The sequence below is a fragment of the Papio anubis genome, chromosome 14 (assembly GCF_008728515.1).
Source record: "Papio anubis isolate 15944 chromosome 14, Panubis1.0, whole genome shotgun sequence".
NCBI lineage: Eukaryota > Metazoa > Chordata > Mammalia > Primates > Cercopithecidae > Papio > Papio anubis.
Window position 1 is genome coordinate 22,065,315 of NC_044989.1, and position 16,040 is coordinate 22,081,354.

A 16,040-nucleotide genomic window follows, 5' to 3' on the forward strand; every position below is an offset into this window, starting at 1 on the left:
ATCATGGCTAATTCATCTCATTCTGACCTGCACACAAATGTCACTTCCTCAGAGAGCACTTCTTTGAAAACCATACCTAAAATATTCACCCATATCACTGATTTATTCTTCTTGAGTTCACTTTTCACTATATCATATCATTTTTTTTATTGTCTGACTTTCTGATATGGTTTGGTTCTGTGTTCTCACCCAAATATCACCTTGAATTGTAGTAATCCCTATGTGTCAAGGTTGGGACAGGATAGAGACAAGTGAATCATGGAGGACAGGTTCCCCCATGCTGTTCTCATGATAATGACTGAGTTCCCATGGGATCTGATGGTTTCTTAAGGGGTTTCCCCATTCGTTCGACTCTCATTCTCTCTTGCCTCCCTGTGAAGAGGTACCTTCTGCCTTGATGTAAGTTTCCTGAGGCCTCACCAGGCATGCGGAACTGTGAGTCAATTAAACCTCTTTTCTTTATAAATTACCCACTATCAGATATTTCCTCATAGCAGCATGAGAACAAACTAATACCATAAATTGGTACCACAAAGAGTAGGGTGCTGCTATAAGGATACCCGAAAACATGGAAACAGTTTTGGAAGTGGGAAAGAGGCAGAGGTTGAAACAGTTTGGAGGGCCCAGAAGAAGGCAGGAAAATGAAGGAAAGTTTGGAACTTCCTAGAGGCTTGGAGGGCTCAGAAGAAAGGAAGATGTGAGAAAATTTGGAATTTCCTAGAAACTTGTTGAATGGCTTTGACCAAAATGCTGATAGTAATGTGGACAGTTAAATTCAGGCTGAGGTAGTCTGTGATGGAGATGAGGAAATTTTGGGGAAATGGAATAAAGGTAATTCTTGCTATGCTTTAGCAAAGAGACTGGCAGCATTTTGCCCCTGACCTAGAGATCTGTGGAACTTTGAAATTGAGAGATAATTTACGGTATCTAGTGAAAGAAGTTTTTAAGTAGCAAAGCATTCAAGATGAAGCAGACCATGAAAGTATGGAAAATTTGCAGCTTGACAATGCAATAGAAAAGAAAAACTGATTTTGGGGGAAGAAATTCAAGCTGGCTGCAGAAATTTGCATTTGCAAAAGTAACAAGGCACTGAATGTTAATCATTAAGACAATGGGGAAAATGTCTCCAGAGCATGTCAGAGACCTTCAAGGCAGTCCCTCTCCTCACAGGCCCAGAGCCCTAGGAGGAAAAAATGATTTCTTGGCTCAGTCCCAGGGACCACTGCTGTGTGCAACCTAGGGACTTGGCACCCTGAATCCCAACTGCTTCAGTCATGGCTAAAAGCAGCTAAGGTACAGCTTGGGTATGGCTGCAGAGGGTGTAAGCCCCAAGCTTTAACAGCTTCCACGTGGTATTGAGCCTGCAGGTGCAGATAAGTCAAGAACTGAGGTTTGGGAACCTCCACCTAGATTTCAGAAAAGGTATGAAAATGCTGCATGTCCAGTCATAATTTTGCTGCAGGGGTGGATCTCTCATGGAAACCCTATGCTAGGGCAGTGGAGAAGAGAACCATGAGATCAGAGTCCCCTGACAGAGTCTCCACTGGGGCACTACCTAGTGGAGCTGTAAGGAGAGGGCCACCATTCTTCAAACTCCAGACGGGTAGATCCACAAATGGCTTGTACTGTGTGCCTGGAAAAGCTGCAGACACTCAACACCAGCCCATGAAAGCAGCCAGGAACTGGGCTGTACCCAAAGCCACAGGGGCAGTGCTGCACAAGGCCATGGGGAGCCCCCTTCTTGCATCAACATGACCCAGATGCAAGACATGGAGTCAAAGGAGATCATTTTGGAACTTTAAGGTTTAATGACTTCCCTATTGCATTTCAGACTTGCGTGGGGCCTGTTGCCCCTTTGTTTTGGCCAATTTCTTCTATTTGGAATGGCTGTATTACCTAATGCCTGTACCCCCATTGTATCTAGGAAGTAACTAACTTGTTTTTGATTTTTACAGACTCATAGGGAGAAGGGATTTGCCTTGTCTCAGATGAAAACTTTGGACTTAGACTTTCGGGTTAATGGTAGAATGAGTTAAGTCTTTGGGGGACTGCTGGAAGGGCATCATTGTGTTTTAACATGTGAGGATGTGAGATTTGGGAGGGGCCGGCTGAAATGATATGTTTTGGCCCTGTGTCCCCATCCAAATCTCATCCCGAACTGTAGTAATTTCTATGTGTCAAGGGCAGAACCAAGTGGAGATAATTGAATCATGGGGGTGGTTTCCCCTATGCTGTTGTCATTATAATGAGTGAGTTTTCACAAGATCTGATGGTTTTATAAGGGGGTTCCCCCTTTGCTTGACTCTCATTCTCCCCTGCTGCACCAGAGGTGCCTTGTGCCATGATTGTAACTTTCCTGAGGCCTCCTCAGCCATGTGGAACTGTGAGTTAATTAAACCTCTTTTCTTCATAAATGACCCAGTCTCAGGTATTTCTTCATAGCAGTATGAGAACACTTCCCCAACTATAATTTAAGTTTTATAAGAGAAGCGATGTTGTTTCATGCTTGTATCATTAGGGCCTAGAACAATGGAAGACACACAGCATGCCCTTAGTAAATGACTGTTGAAAAAACAAATTAATTAAGTTGCCTTATGTCATATTTTTTTAAATCGCTATTGAACTGGAACACAGAGTTAAATGTATAAAAAAACAAAAGTTAAAAAAAAAAAAAATGCTAGCATAGAACAGGAATCAATCAGCCCTATTTTATACTGGGGAAGGGCTTGAGAATACAAAATTCAGAATCCACATAGCAAAGAGAGAGATTTCATTTAAGGAAAAAGTGAACAAACAAATGTAAGAAAACCTCACACATTTAAAGAACAAAGTTTATGTGACAAGGAAGGTGGTGAAGTACAGACTGAAAAGAAAGTATTGACGTCATATTTATATTGACAAGCAAATCACTGAAGAGATTCACATAAGAGATTTTACATTTCAGAAAGGATAATACAATGAAATAGAAAAAACAGAAATAAATAAATAGAAAAAAAATAGATGAACACTATGTATAGCAGATTAAGAGAAAAAGACATTGAAATAGCCTTTAAATGTGTTCAAGCTTACTAACAAATATAGAAGTATAAATTGCTCACTACCATAGCCAAAATTAAAAAGATTAATAATTTCAAATATTGGTAAGAAATACAATGAAATGAATATTCACATACACAACTTGCAAAACTGTAAATTTTTGTAATTAATTTGGGATGAAAATTTTACTACATTGCATTCAAAATTAAAAGGGCAAAATTTAAACATCCCACAAAGACAGAGGAAAATTGATTATAATATATTCATACCATGGTATTCCATGCCGTTATCAAAAAGAAAGAACAAAAAATATTTAAAATTATATCACAAAGATAAAACTAAGTCACAATATAAATTATATGATAAATGATATTAGGGTACCACAGATATGCATATATACATATACAAATATAAAAATAAAAAATCATTAAAAATGACATGCTATTCATACTAACACTTTAACAACAGTTATCTCTTTGTAAGAGGGGGAAAAATGATTAGGAGGCTGATATGTTTTATTTTATATTTAAAAATATTTGCTGGATTTGTTACAATCATAAAGTATGCATTTTTGCACTATGTGTCACAAAATAATTTAGAAATGAAGACACAAATGTTTAAAGCAAGCAAGATATGAACACAAGAACTTGAAGGAAACTAGTATGTGCTTACTACTTTTTAGACCCTACTGTGTGGTAGGCACCATAAGACATTCTTTGCAACACTGAACACTTCTGCTCCAACATCAAACTTCTGAGTCAGGTATTTTCACTTTCAGTTTTCAACTGGAGATCTCAAGGTTTAGAGAAACCCAGTAACTTTTGTCTTCTAGTTTAAACAATATTCACCTAATGGCAAAATCATCTGCAAGAGTTAAAGAAAGGCCGGGCGCGGTAGTTTAAGCCTGTAATCCTGGCTAACACGGTGAAATCCCGTCTCTACACATACAAGAAAAAAGAAAAGAAAAAAAAAAAAAGCTGGGCGTGGTGGCGGGCGCCTGTATTCCCAGCTACTCCGGAGGCAGAGGCAGGAGAATGATGGAACCCAGGAGGCGATTTGCAGTGAGCCGAGATGGCGCCACTGCACTCCAGCCTGGGAGACAGAGCGAGACTCCCCGTCTCGGGGAGGGGGAAGAGCAAAGAAAGATGGCACAATGGCAAGGAGGGCTAGTGAGAGGACAGACACAACACTTGCTTGCCCTTTACCCATGCTGTTGTTAGCCAAGCCTAATCGCTGGCCAAGGTCCTGACAAACATTCTCCAGTAAATAGTTGCACACAGCTGGGGCAGACCAAAATTCTCTTGCAAGAGGATGGCCTGGGCTTCTGGAAATGCAGGTTCAACAGATTGTCTCAGAGGAAACTCGCTGCCCCTGCTCCCTACATCCTTCACCCATACACCAGCCAGATCAGGGAGCCATGGAATTAAATTGCCTACAAAAAGTGAGAATTTTATTTCTTTGTATTTCCTATGATCCCCTGTAATACTGACTCAGGTTATTGCCATTTGCAGAGAGTTAAAATAGTTACTATCTATAAATGTTTCTCAGAAACAATAAGACACCTCAAAATAAAATTTTGGTCCTTAAAACATTAAATATTTAATTCCTTTCATTCGTAAAGGCAAACAAACATAACCAGGAATAATTTAAGACATTAATTTATCTTCAATTATTTTTATTATTTAAAAAATCAATTTAAAGTGGATCTTTTTAAGAGACATTTTGTAGCCACATGTCATAAAATACTTAGTGTGGTTTTCTTAAGGATAAGAGATCTTTGACAGTTACCTTGCTGGTGAAGGAACTTGAAAAGCAAAGGCTTAAAAGAATAAATTATTTTTGCTAATACTGCTGCAATAAACATATGTGTGCCTATGTCTTTATAGTAGAATGATTGATATTCCTTTGGGTATATAGCCAATAATGGGATTGCTGGGTCAAATGGTATTTCTAGTTCTAGATCCTTGAGGAATCACCATACTGTTCTACAATGGTTGAACTAATTTACATTCCCACCGACAGTGTAAAAGTGTTCCTATTTCTCCACAGCCTTGCCAGCATCTATTGTTTCCTTTTTTTTTTTTGTTTTTGTTCTTGAGACAGAGTTTCACTGTTTTTGCCCAGGGTGGAGTGCAGTGGTCCAATCTTGGCTTACCACAAACTCTGCCTCCTGGGTTCAAGTGATTCTCCTGCCTCAGCCGCCCGAGTAGCTAAGATTACAGGTATGCACCACCGTGCCTGGCTAATTTTGTATTTTTAGTAGAGACGGAGTGTCTCTATGTTGGTGAGGCTAGTCTCAAACACTCGACCTCAGGTGATCTGCCCACCTCAGCCTCCCAAAGTACTGGGATTTCAGGTGAGCCACCGTGCCCGGCCTCTTGACTTTTTAATAATCTCCATTCTGACTGGCATAAGATGGTATCTCATTGTGATTTTGATTTGCATTTCTCTGATGATCAGCGATGTCGAGCTTTTTTTCACGTGCTTGTTGGCCGTGTAAATGTCTTCTTTTGAAGAGTGTCTGATATCTTTTGCCCACTTTTTGATGTTTTGTTTTGTTTTTCTTTGTAAATTTGTTTAAGTTCCTTGTAAATTCTGGATATTAGACCTTTGTCAAATGGGTGGATTGCAAAACTTTACTCCCATTCTGTAGGTTGCCTATTCACTCTGATGACATCTGATGATAGTTTCTTTTGCTGTGCAGAAGCTTTTTAGTTTAATTAGATCTCATTTTTCGATTTTGGCCTATGTCCTGAATGGTATTGCCTAGGTATTCTTCTAATGTTTTTATGGTTTTGGGTTTTACATTTAAGTCTTTAATCCATCTTGAGTTAATTTTTGCATAAGGTGTAAAGCAGGGGTCCAGTTTCAGTTTTCTGCATATGACTAGCCAGTTTTCCCAGCACCATTTGCTGAATACGAGATCCTTTCCCCATTGCTTCTTTTTGTCAGGTTTGTTGAAGATCGGATGGTTGTAGATGTGTGGTGTTATTCCTGAGGCCTCTGTTCTGCTCCATTGGTCTACATGTCTGTTTGGTTCCAGTACCATGCTGTTTTGGTTGCTGTAGCCTTATAGCATAGTTTGAAGTCAGGCAGCATGATGCCTCCAGTTTTGTTCTTTTTGCTTAGGATTGTCTTGGCTATGCAGGGTCTTTTTTGATTTCACATGAAATTTAAAATATCTTTTTGTAATTCTATGAAGAATGTCAATGGTAGTGTGATGGGAATAGCATTGAATCTATAAATTACTTTGGACAGTATGACGATTTTCACAATATAGATTCTTCCTGTCTATGAGGATGAATGTTTTTCCATTTGTTTGTGTCCTCTCTTACTTCCTTGAGGAGTGGTTTGTAGTTCTCCTGGAAGAGGTCCTTCACATTCTTTGTTAGCTGTATTTGTAGGCATTTTATTCTCTTTGTAGCAATTGTGAATGAGAGTTCATTCATGATTTGGCTCTATGCTTGTCTCTTGTTGGTGTAAAGGAATGCTTGTGATTTTTGCACAATGATTTTGTATCCTGGGATTTTGCTGAAGTTGCTTATCAGTTTAAGCAGCTTTGGGGCTGAGATATGGGGTTTTCTAAATATAAAATCATGTTTTCTGCAAACAGTGACAATATGACTTGCTCTTTTCCTATTTGAATACCCTTTATTTCTTTGTCTTTCCTGATTGCCCTGGGCAGAATTTTCAATACTGTGTTGAATAGGAGTGGTGATAGAGAGCACCCTTGTCCTGTACCAGTTTTCAAAGGGAATGCTTCCAGCTTTTGCCCATTCAATATGATATTGGCTGTGGGTCTGTCATAAATAGCTCTTATTATTTTGAGATATGTTCCATCAATATCTAGCTTATTGAGTTTTAACATGAAGGGATGTTGAATTCTATCAAAGTCCTTTTCTGCATCTATTGAGATAATCATGTGGTTTTTGTCTTTGGTTCTGTTTATGTGATAGATGATGCTTATTGATTTGTATATGTTGAACTAGCCTTGCATTTCAGGGTTGTACCTGACTTGATCATGGTAGATAAAATTTTTGATGTGCTGCTGGATTTAATTTGCCAGTATTCTGGGGGTTTTTTGCATCGATATTAATCAGGGATATTGGCCTGAAATTTTGTTTTTTTGTTTTGTCTTTTCCCGGTTTTGGTCTCAGGTTGACATGGAATCAACCCAAATGCCCATCAATGATAGAATTGATAAAGAAAATGTGGTACATGTGTACCGTGGAATACTATGCTGCCATAAAAAGGCATGAGACTAAAGAGTTGAACAAGGAGAACACATGGATACAGAGCAGGGAACAACACACAGCAGGGCCTGTTGGAGGGTAGGGGATGAGGGGTGGTAATTAGAGGTTGGGTCAATAGGTGCAGCAAACCACCATGGCACATGTATACCTATGTAATAAACCTGCATGTTCTGCACATGTATCCCATGTTTATTTTAGAAAAATAAAATAAAATGCATTTTTTTTTTTTACAAATTAAACTTTTAAATTTTTATTGCTAATCTGATTTAAATTTTTAATGTGGTAGCATATGTAAATCTCTAACTCTTTCAAAATAACATTTTAATTTTCAAGAAAAAATAAATGATTTTTTTAAAACTTAATTTAAACGGAATGCTATTAAAAAAAGTTGGATTGCAGTATTTATTCAACAAATGTTTATGAATTTCTGTTGTGTACCAGGCACAGGGCTAAGCATAAATGATGTGTTTAGCAAATGATAAACAAACCAAATCTGGCTCCTGCCTTAACTCAATTCACTTTTGGTGAATTGGCAATGATAGTGGAATTTTTTAAAGACAAAATAGAGTTTTCAAGAAAACTGCAAAATAATAATCTCACTTAAAAACATAAATCCAATTATTCAAAGTAAAGTGCCAAACAGAATAATAAATATAACAAAATAATGCACATTCTAACTAATTAAGGTTTAATCTAAAATTTTTAAATGTTTAATAACAAGAAAGTATTAGTGTACTTATCAGTAGGGCAAAACAGAGGAATTATCTGATCATCTCTACTAGTCCATTTTCACACTGCTGATAAGGACATATCCGAGACTGGGTAACTTATAAAGAAAAAGAGGTTTGGTAGTCTCACAATTCCACGAGACTGGGGAGTACTGACAATCATGCACATCTTACATGGCAACAGGCAAGAGAGAATGAAAGCCAAGTGAAAGGGGTTTCCCCTTAAAAAAACATCAGATCTCATGAGACTTATTCACTACCACAAAAACAGTATGTGGGAACCACCCTCATGATTCAGTGATCTCCCCCAGGGTCCTTCCCACAACAGGTGGGAATTATGGGAGCTACAATTCAAGATTTGGGTTGGGACACAGCCAAACCATATCATCATCTCACTAGAAATAATAGATTTTAATAAAATTCTACATTTCTTAGCAAAAAACTCTTAGTTGTTGTTTTATCTCAGTTTATATAAACTAAGAATTGAAGAACTTATCTTAGCATGATAAAAAAATATTTGTATCATTGATATAGTTTGGCTCTGTGTCCCCACCCAAATCTCCTCTCCAGCTGTAATTCCCAATGTTGGCAGAGGGACTGGGGTGGAGGTGATGGGATCATGGGGGTGGTTTTCCCTCTTGCTGTTCTCATGACAGTGAGTTCTCATGAGATATATTTGTTTAAAAGTGTGTAGCACTCTGCTCTTCATTCTTTCTATTTCCTGTCGCCATGTGAAGATGTGCTTGCTTCCTCTTCACTCTGCCATCATTATTGTAAGTTTCCTGATGCCTCCCTAGTCATGCTTTCTGTGCAGCCTGCAGATCTGCGAGCCAATTAAACCTCTTTTCTTCATACATTATGCAGTCTCAGGTCATTCTTTATAACAGTGTGAGAACTAACTAATACAATCATACTAACAAATAATGTCATATACAATAGTAAAGTGCTCAGGGAATTCCCATTTAACACAGAACTGATATACCAGGTACCATCATATGATTTCGTTTTCATCTGGAAGTGTAGCTAATGCAACATGGTAAAATTTACTTTTCTCCATTGAATGAAAAGAAGAGGCTAATATACAAATATACAGAGATTAGATGATTAACAAAGTATTTAAGAAGGCAAATAATTTCAAAATAAATACCTGAAAGCAATTACATTCATATGTACCATAAATAATTGATTATAAAAATATAATAGGAGAATATAAGTTTAAAAGGTCTGTAAATATTTATCAGTTCCCCCATTGAATACATTGCTTTTTTTTCCAATATTTTATTTCAAACAGAAATATAGTGAACATATTTGAACATATGCAATAGTATATGTTTATATTTCCATCCTTTTATAATAATCTTTCAAAGTAAGTTTTACTGTATGGATGGCACTTTTGAATAGAATGTGGCTGGATATATTTTATTTTTCTAATCTCATTTTCTGATAAAACTGATAGCAAATAATTTAGTAACTATCTCTGATTGTGATTACTGGTATCTTAGGGCAATTTATATCATATTATTTTTGTATTCATAACTGTTTATTGTGTCTTTCTTATTTTCTGCCTTTTATTCAATTGGCTATATTTTTGTTTTGTTTTTCCTCTACCTGTTTGAAAGCTATACATACATTTTCTTCAATTGTTGTAGCTACATTTAAATACTTAACAAAAATACTCAAAACAGTGAAAAGCTAATCTACTTTTCTTGCCTCCTTTGTTTACAAGAACTTCAGAATTCTTTAAAAACATTCTCCCCCAGATTTCACCTTCCCTATAATTGCTTGGTATTTCAGTTCTAATAGTTTCTTTACCTTCTAACTTAGCACTATTATTGACAGTCAACGCTTATGTCGATGTACTCACATTTACTGTTTCTTTCATCTTACTCTTTTTTTGGGTTCAATATACTTCTTTTTGAAGCATATTTTTAATAGCTCTTACAGGGAGAACTACCAGAAGTAAATTCTCTCAATTTTTGCTATGAAATTTCCTTATTTCACCATAACTTTTAAAATTTAATCTTGATTTGAAATGCTAGACAGTTATTTTTCTTCATTATTATGAGGATCTTTTTCCTAGTGTTTTGAACCTGCCATTATTGGTAAAGTATTTTTGTAGGTCCATTTACTTTTGCTTTGTAAATAAGTTTTCTTTCAGGAAACGTAATTTTTTAATTTTTAATATCATGTGATCTTATTTTAATTCAACCAGGTGTGGGTGTTCTATTCACCTTATTTAAAATTTTGAGGATTCAGTCAATCTGAAAAAATCAGACTTTCATGTGCAAGGCTCTTGTATCTGTTCGAACCCCGAGAGTACACCAACAAACAACACAAGGCTGTGTGGAGAAACATGCTGTTTTAATAAGTGCCTGGGTGCAGGCCGGCTGAGGCCTAAAATGGCATCAGCACCAAATGAGGACCAGGCAGGGATTTTATAGTCTCTTGTAAACAGGAAGTATCTCAATCTGATGTAACTGCTACACAGTACCTGAATGGCCTCTCTCTTGATCTCCAGGGGGTACATGTCTTCCAGTCAGCTCTCTTCCTGTTTCTGCTATCTTGCTGACACACGCTGCTGGCACAAGTGGCCTTGTGCCCTGGGACTGGGCCTGAGAAGTTAGGAGTTATTCATTCCCTTAAGCTTTCAGGCCCGAGGGAGAATCTTTCATCATGAAGATGAGAAATGTCTGAGTACTATATTTTGCCTTCCTCATTCTCCCTCTTCTTTCATTTGAAACACCCTTACTTCATCTATTACTCCATATCTCCTAAAACCTCTTTCCCATGTCCTTATCATTTTGTACAGCCACCGCTGATTTCCTGACCTCTGTCTTCCAAACAAGATATTCACTCTTTAACTATATCAAATTTCATCATAAATCAAAGAGGATTTATTATTTTTATTTCAATCATTTTGTGTTTTGGTTTTTAGAAATGTATTTGGCTGTTTTTCAACAGTGTCTCTAGCTATAACATACTGTATTGTTCTTAGAACATTTATTATTTTAATCATCTAAACATTTTTAAATCCACTTATTTTAAATTCACTTTTGAATTAATTATATCTAGTTATCTTCTATTTGGTATGCTTGCTTTCTCTAGCTCTCTCTCTCTCTCTCTCTCTCTTTTCTGTCAATTTTTCACTTCATGCATCTTTTATAATTTTTAAAATTTAAAGTTCATCTGCATCAGGAGCTATATTCTGTGAAAGTTCTGTTTTTCCTGGGTTGCAAGAATGTCATTTCAGGAATAGTCAACTCTAATAGACCTTTTCATTGAACTACTTTGGGGTGTGGATTGTGGATTGTGAACTCTGACTTCAATGAAGGGAAGAAAGCCTGAGATGATGGTTGCTTTTGGGTCTCTCTTTCTGCCCACGATTTCAGGCAGGCTGTAAGATTTTGAGCCATTTTTCCTGGGTTTTAGGAGTTCATATAGTTTCAATTTTATAAATGGGTCAGACCTTATGAATCTTGGTTTTATGCAGCAATTCATTTCTAATTCTCAACACAAAGAGTCTCCTTCACTTACAATGGCAGAGTCCAAGGCTCGAGCCAATAATAATGCCCACGAACCCCTGGGCATCAGCTTCCACTCACCCTCCAATGTTAACTTCCCTCTATTTGGAGATTTTTTTCCTTGTTTATATTTTGAGCTCAACTGTATATTTAATGTGTATTTGTTATATTTTAAATGGCATTTCTGTGTGTTTGAAATAAGAAAGGTGATTTTCTGGATCAGTTCAGTCCAGCCATTTAATGGAAATCACCTTCATATTTACATGAAATATTCTAATTGTCAATTTAAGCTTCAGTCATCCATGTAGAATGATTTCCTTGAGGGCAAGGGCTATATTGTATTGATCTGTGTTTCTATTCCTTAAATGGAAAAACATATCACCTATGTCCTCATCTTACTTTTACTATTTTCTGGTGTTTCTAAATTTGGCTGGCAGCTGATCATTTTTGCAACATTTAGTTGCTACAACACAAACATATGAAAACCACAGTGACCTTTGGTGTTTGGTGGGTTTAATGAAGCTTTGTCTGAATGATGGTTTGAAATCCAGATGTAGAAAGCAGACTTTCCTAGTCACTGTTATTAGGAGGAAATGAAAACAGAAGCATAATTATAATGTATGTCTTTAGTAAAGCTGCCGCCTGGGATTAGAGGTAGGCTTCTTTTTATTGAAAATGTTAAATAGTTGCTTCAAAAGTTCAATGAATCAATTAACATTTCTTCTTTGTATTTAGGTCTGTATTTTTGGGGGGAAGAAAGTTAAAAGTACTTTGCATATATCCTGTTCTTAGCAAGAAAACACAGGTTTTCATTCTTAAAACAAAATTGAGCAATATAATTTTATTATTTTAAGAAAGTCTCAATCCAGTAGAATAATATTGTTTTACTTTGTCAACTCTATTAGACATTTCTATGTTTATGGTTACCTATAAGAACTCCTACAAAGGTTCAAAAGATATAAGCATAATTATCCTTTGGTTATAGCATGTGGCTAGATTATGATTATGTCCATTTAGAAGATAAGTAGCAATATAGTTTTGTGCTTTGTCTAGGATGATGATGAAATGAGTACAGTTTTCAGGTAACTACTCCCTTGAATTCTACTATAAGAGTTAAATTAGAATTTCTCATTCTCGTCTTAATCCACACCCCTTTCAATGCCTTCTCAGCTGCCTGCATGTTCCAATCAGCCAAGATGATGTCATAGAGCATTTTTTCTATACCCTGTTTAAGAAGGTGAGTACATTGAAAATAATTTTTCAAATTATAACTCTGTCTCTCAGAATATTTTTCACAGAACTAACAGCTTTAAAATAAATACAGTTGGCCTTATAATGGAATAAGACCCAACATAAACAAAATTGTAGTTTGTATCCACTAGTGAAACTTCTTTGAACAAGAATAGATAAAACTCCAGATCTCAACAGGCTATGCTAAATTTCTACTCTAACTAGACATAAATGAATCTCTTCTGAGATTGGTAAATGGTCAGCAAGATAAAATCCAGTCCATGGATGTTTTTGTTAATAAAGATTTATTGGAACACAGATATGCCTATTTGTTTCTGTAATAACTAGGGCCACTTTCTGGCTATATTAGTGGTCTTGAGAAGTTGCAAATGTTGCAACAGAGACTGCATGATCCACAAAGAAGGAAATATATACTATCTGGCTCTTTACAGAAAAAGTTTTCAGACTCCCACTTTAATTTACTTACAGCTGCATTGGGGTCAAATTTCATAAATGAATTAATGCATAACGGACTCTCCCACTGGCACGGTTTTGTAATTCTAGAGCCAACATTAGCAAACTACTTGAACAGATGTGGTGATAATATTATTGTTCAAAATATTTGCTGTACCTTTCTGGGAGGACAATTACATTTTCTGGTTTCTTTAACATCAACCCTGGTCATATAACTTCTTTGTTCAATGAACTGTGAATTGAATAATGTGTTTCACCTCCAAGAAGAAGCTTTAAAATCCAGTGCTTAACTTACCATGCACCTTTTTTCATCTGCAAGGAGACTGGTGATGTCAGAGGTTGTTCTGTCAGACTGAAACCCCAGTGACAGCAACGTGGAACAGAGCTGCGGAAGACCCACAGCAGACATCAGCGTGGATGAGAAATAAACCTTTATTGTGTCAATACCACTGAGACTTTGGGGTGTCACTATACAATAACTAAACTACAGTTGACTAATAACAAATTCTTACAAAGAGGAGGTTTTAATTGGTTCCTTGAGACAACAGAAAGCTACAGAGGTCAAATCTGCAAATCAGCACCAAATAAATGAATGGATTTTTTAAAGTCTGAACCTAAATGAAAAACAATTTAAAACTCTCTCTTCAATATGCCATTGCATCTACTAAACAGTATCAGGATAAATTAAACAGAGAACACAACTTTAAACCTGTGTAACGTAAGCTGAAATAAAATTAAGAATCACTATGCTTCAGCAACGCAAAGTGAAAGATAAACCTAACTTTTCACATGTCTATTATACATATGCAACAAAGAAACAGATGTTTAATTTTGTTATTTGACTAGCCAGATAGGTGTCTATTTTATTCCTCACTTATTCATATACTTACATCTAAAATAAATTTAAACTAATTTTAGAAATATCATAAATTTAGAAGAGAGACATCTCTGGACCAATTGTCATAACTGACTTCACAACTTTAAAAGTGAAAAACTAAAATATCAAATAAAACTATGAAAAGTCTATATATAATAGATATATGAATTAATTAATGAGAAGATACCTATTTCTCCTAAAGGATAGGATATAATCTTAATGCTTAATATCAACAAACATATAGAAAACATGTACCTGGCCAACGCCCTGCCAACCACCACACATTGCTGGTGAAATGGTAAAATAGTAGAATCTTTCTGAGAGGCTATATGATGTTTTGTATCAAAGATTATTAAAATGTTCATTACATTTGATCAAACAACTCCACAACTAGGAATTTATCTTAAGGAAATAAGCATATGTGAAAATATTAATTTGGAAAACAGTCACCTGATCACAATCAATAATAAAAATTTGAAAATAACATAATATTTAAAATATGGAACTGGTTAAATCATCATGTCAGATCTTTTCATGGAATTTTATTTAGCAACTACAAGTGAGATAATAGAAAAATAATAAAGTGGAAATAAGATCATGGTAGATTATTAAACAAAACAATATACAACAAGGTAAAAATCATTATAGGTATTATGACTACATATTAGCATAGGAAATACTCTAGACGATATGTACAAAAGAGTGACAAGTGACTAACTGTGAATTGATAGATTAAGGATGATATTTAATTCCTTTTTCTTCTCTTTATTTTCTAATTTGTCCTTAATGTGCAAATTTCTTTAGGTGAATAAATACAATATAAACTAGCAAAAACCAACGAAAGTAATTAACAGTGTAGCAGAAAAAACATGCGTTACATATAATATATAAAATATAATTTTTCTCTATATATAATTTTTCTGTTTATATATAATTACTTCCATATACACACATATGCATATGTGCACATATATACATATCTCCCAAAATATTTCCAGAAAGATTACAAATTATATATATTTAAATCTGTGATAAGAAAAGCAGTAAACTTATGCAAATAGAAAAATAATATTTAGCATATCAAATTAGAATGTATTTAAATATACATATTTTAACTTTTATTTTAGAATTAGGAGTACATGTGCAGGTTTGTCTTACGAGTAAATTGTGTGTCATAGGGGTTTGGTGTACAGATTATTTCATGACCCAAATGATAAGCATAGTATCCAATAGGTAGTTTTCTGATCCTCAGCCTCCTCCCTCCACCCACCCTCAAGTAAACCCCAGTGTTTTTTGTTCTCTTCTTGTGCTCATATGTAGTCAAGGTTTAGCTCTCACTTATAAGTGAGAACATTCAGTATTTGGTCTTCTGTTCCTGTGTTAGCTCACTTAGGATAATAATGGCATGGTCCAGCTTCATCCATGTTGCTGCAAAGGACATGATCTTGTTCTTTTTTATGACTGTGTATTATTCTTTGGTGTACATGTAACACATTTTCTTTGTCCAGTCCACTGTTGATGGGCATTTAGGCTGATTCCATGTCTTTGCTATTATGAATAGTACTGTGATGAGTATATGCATGCATGTGCCTTTCTGGCAGAATGATTTATATTTCTCTGGGTATGTAACCAATAATGGGATTGCTGGGACCAATGGTAATTCTGCTTTGAATTCTTTCAGAAATTGTCAAACTGCTTTCCACAACGGCTAAACTATTTACATTCCCACCAGCAGCGTATAAGCATTTCCTTTTCTCTGTAGCCTTGCCAGCATCTGTTATGTTTTTTACTTTTTAATAGTAGCAATTCTGACTGATGTGAGATAGTATCTCACTGTGGTTTTGAATTGCATTTCTGTAATGATTTGTGATGTTGAGGATTTTTTTATATGCTTGTTGGCATATAAAAAATTTAAAAATTT

At 35.7% G+C, this 16,040-nt stretch overlaps 1 long non-coding RNA gene across 1 annotated transcript in view; it reads left to right on the top strand.

Moving 5' to 3' along the window:
* Positions 1–16,040, top strand: part of LOC103876778 — a 73,478-nt gene that overhangs the window by 39,028 nt on the left and 18,410 nt on the right. The window contains exon 2 of the long non-coding RNA XR_636156.3: positions 12,709–12,775. This is a non-coding gene — a long non-coding RNA (uncharacterized LOC103876778). The remainder of the gene's footprint in view (positions 1–12,708; positions 12,776–16,040) is intronic.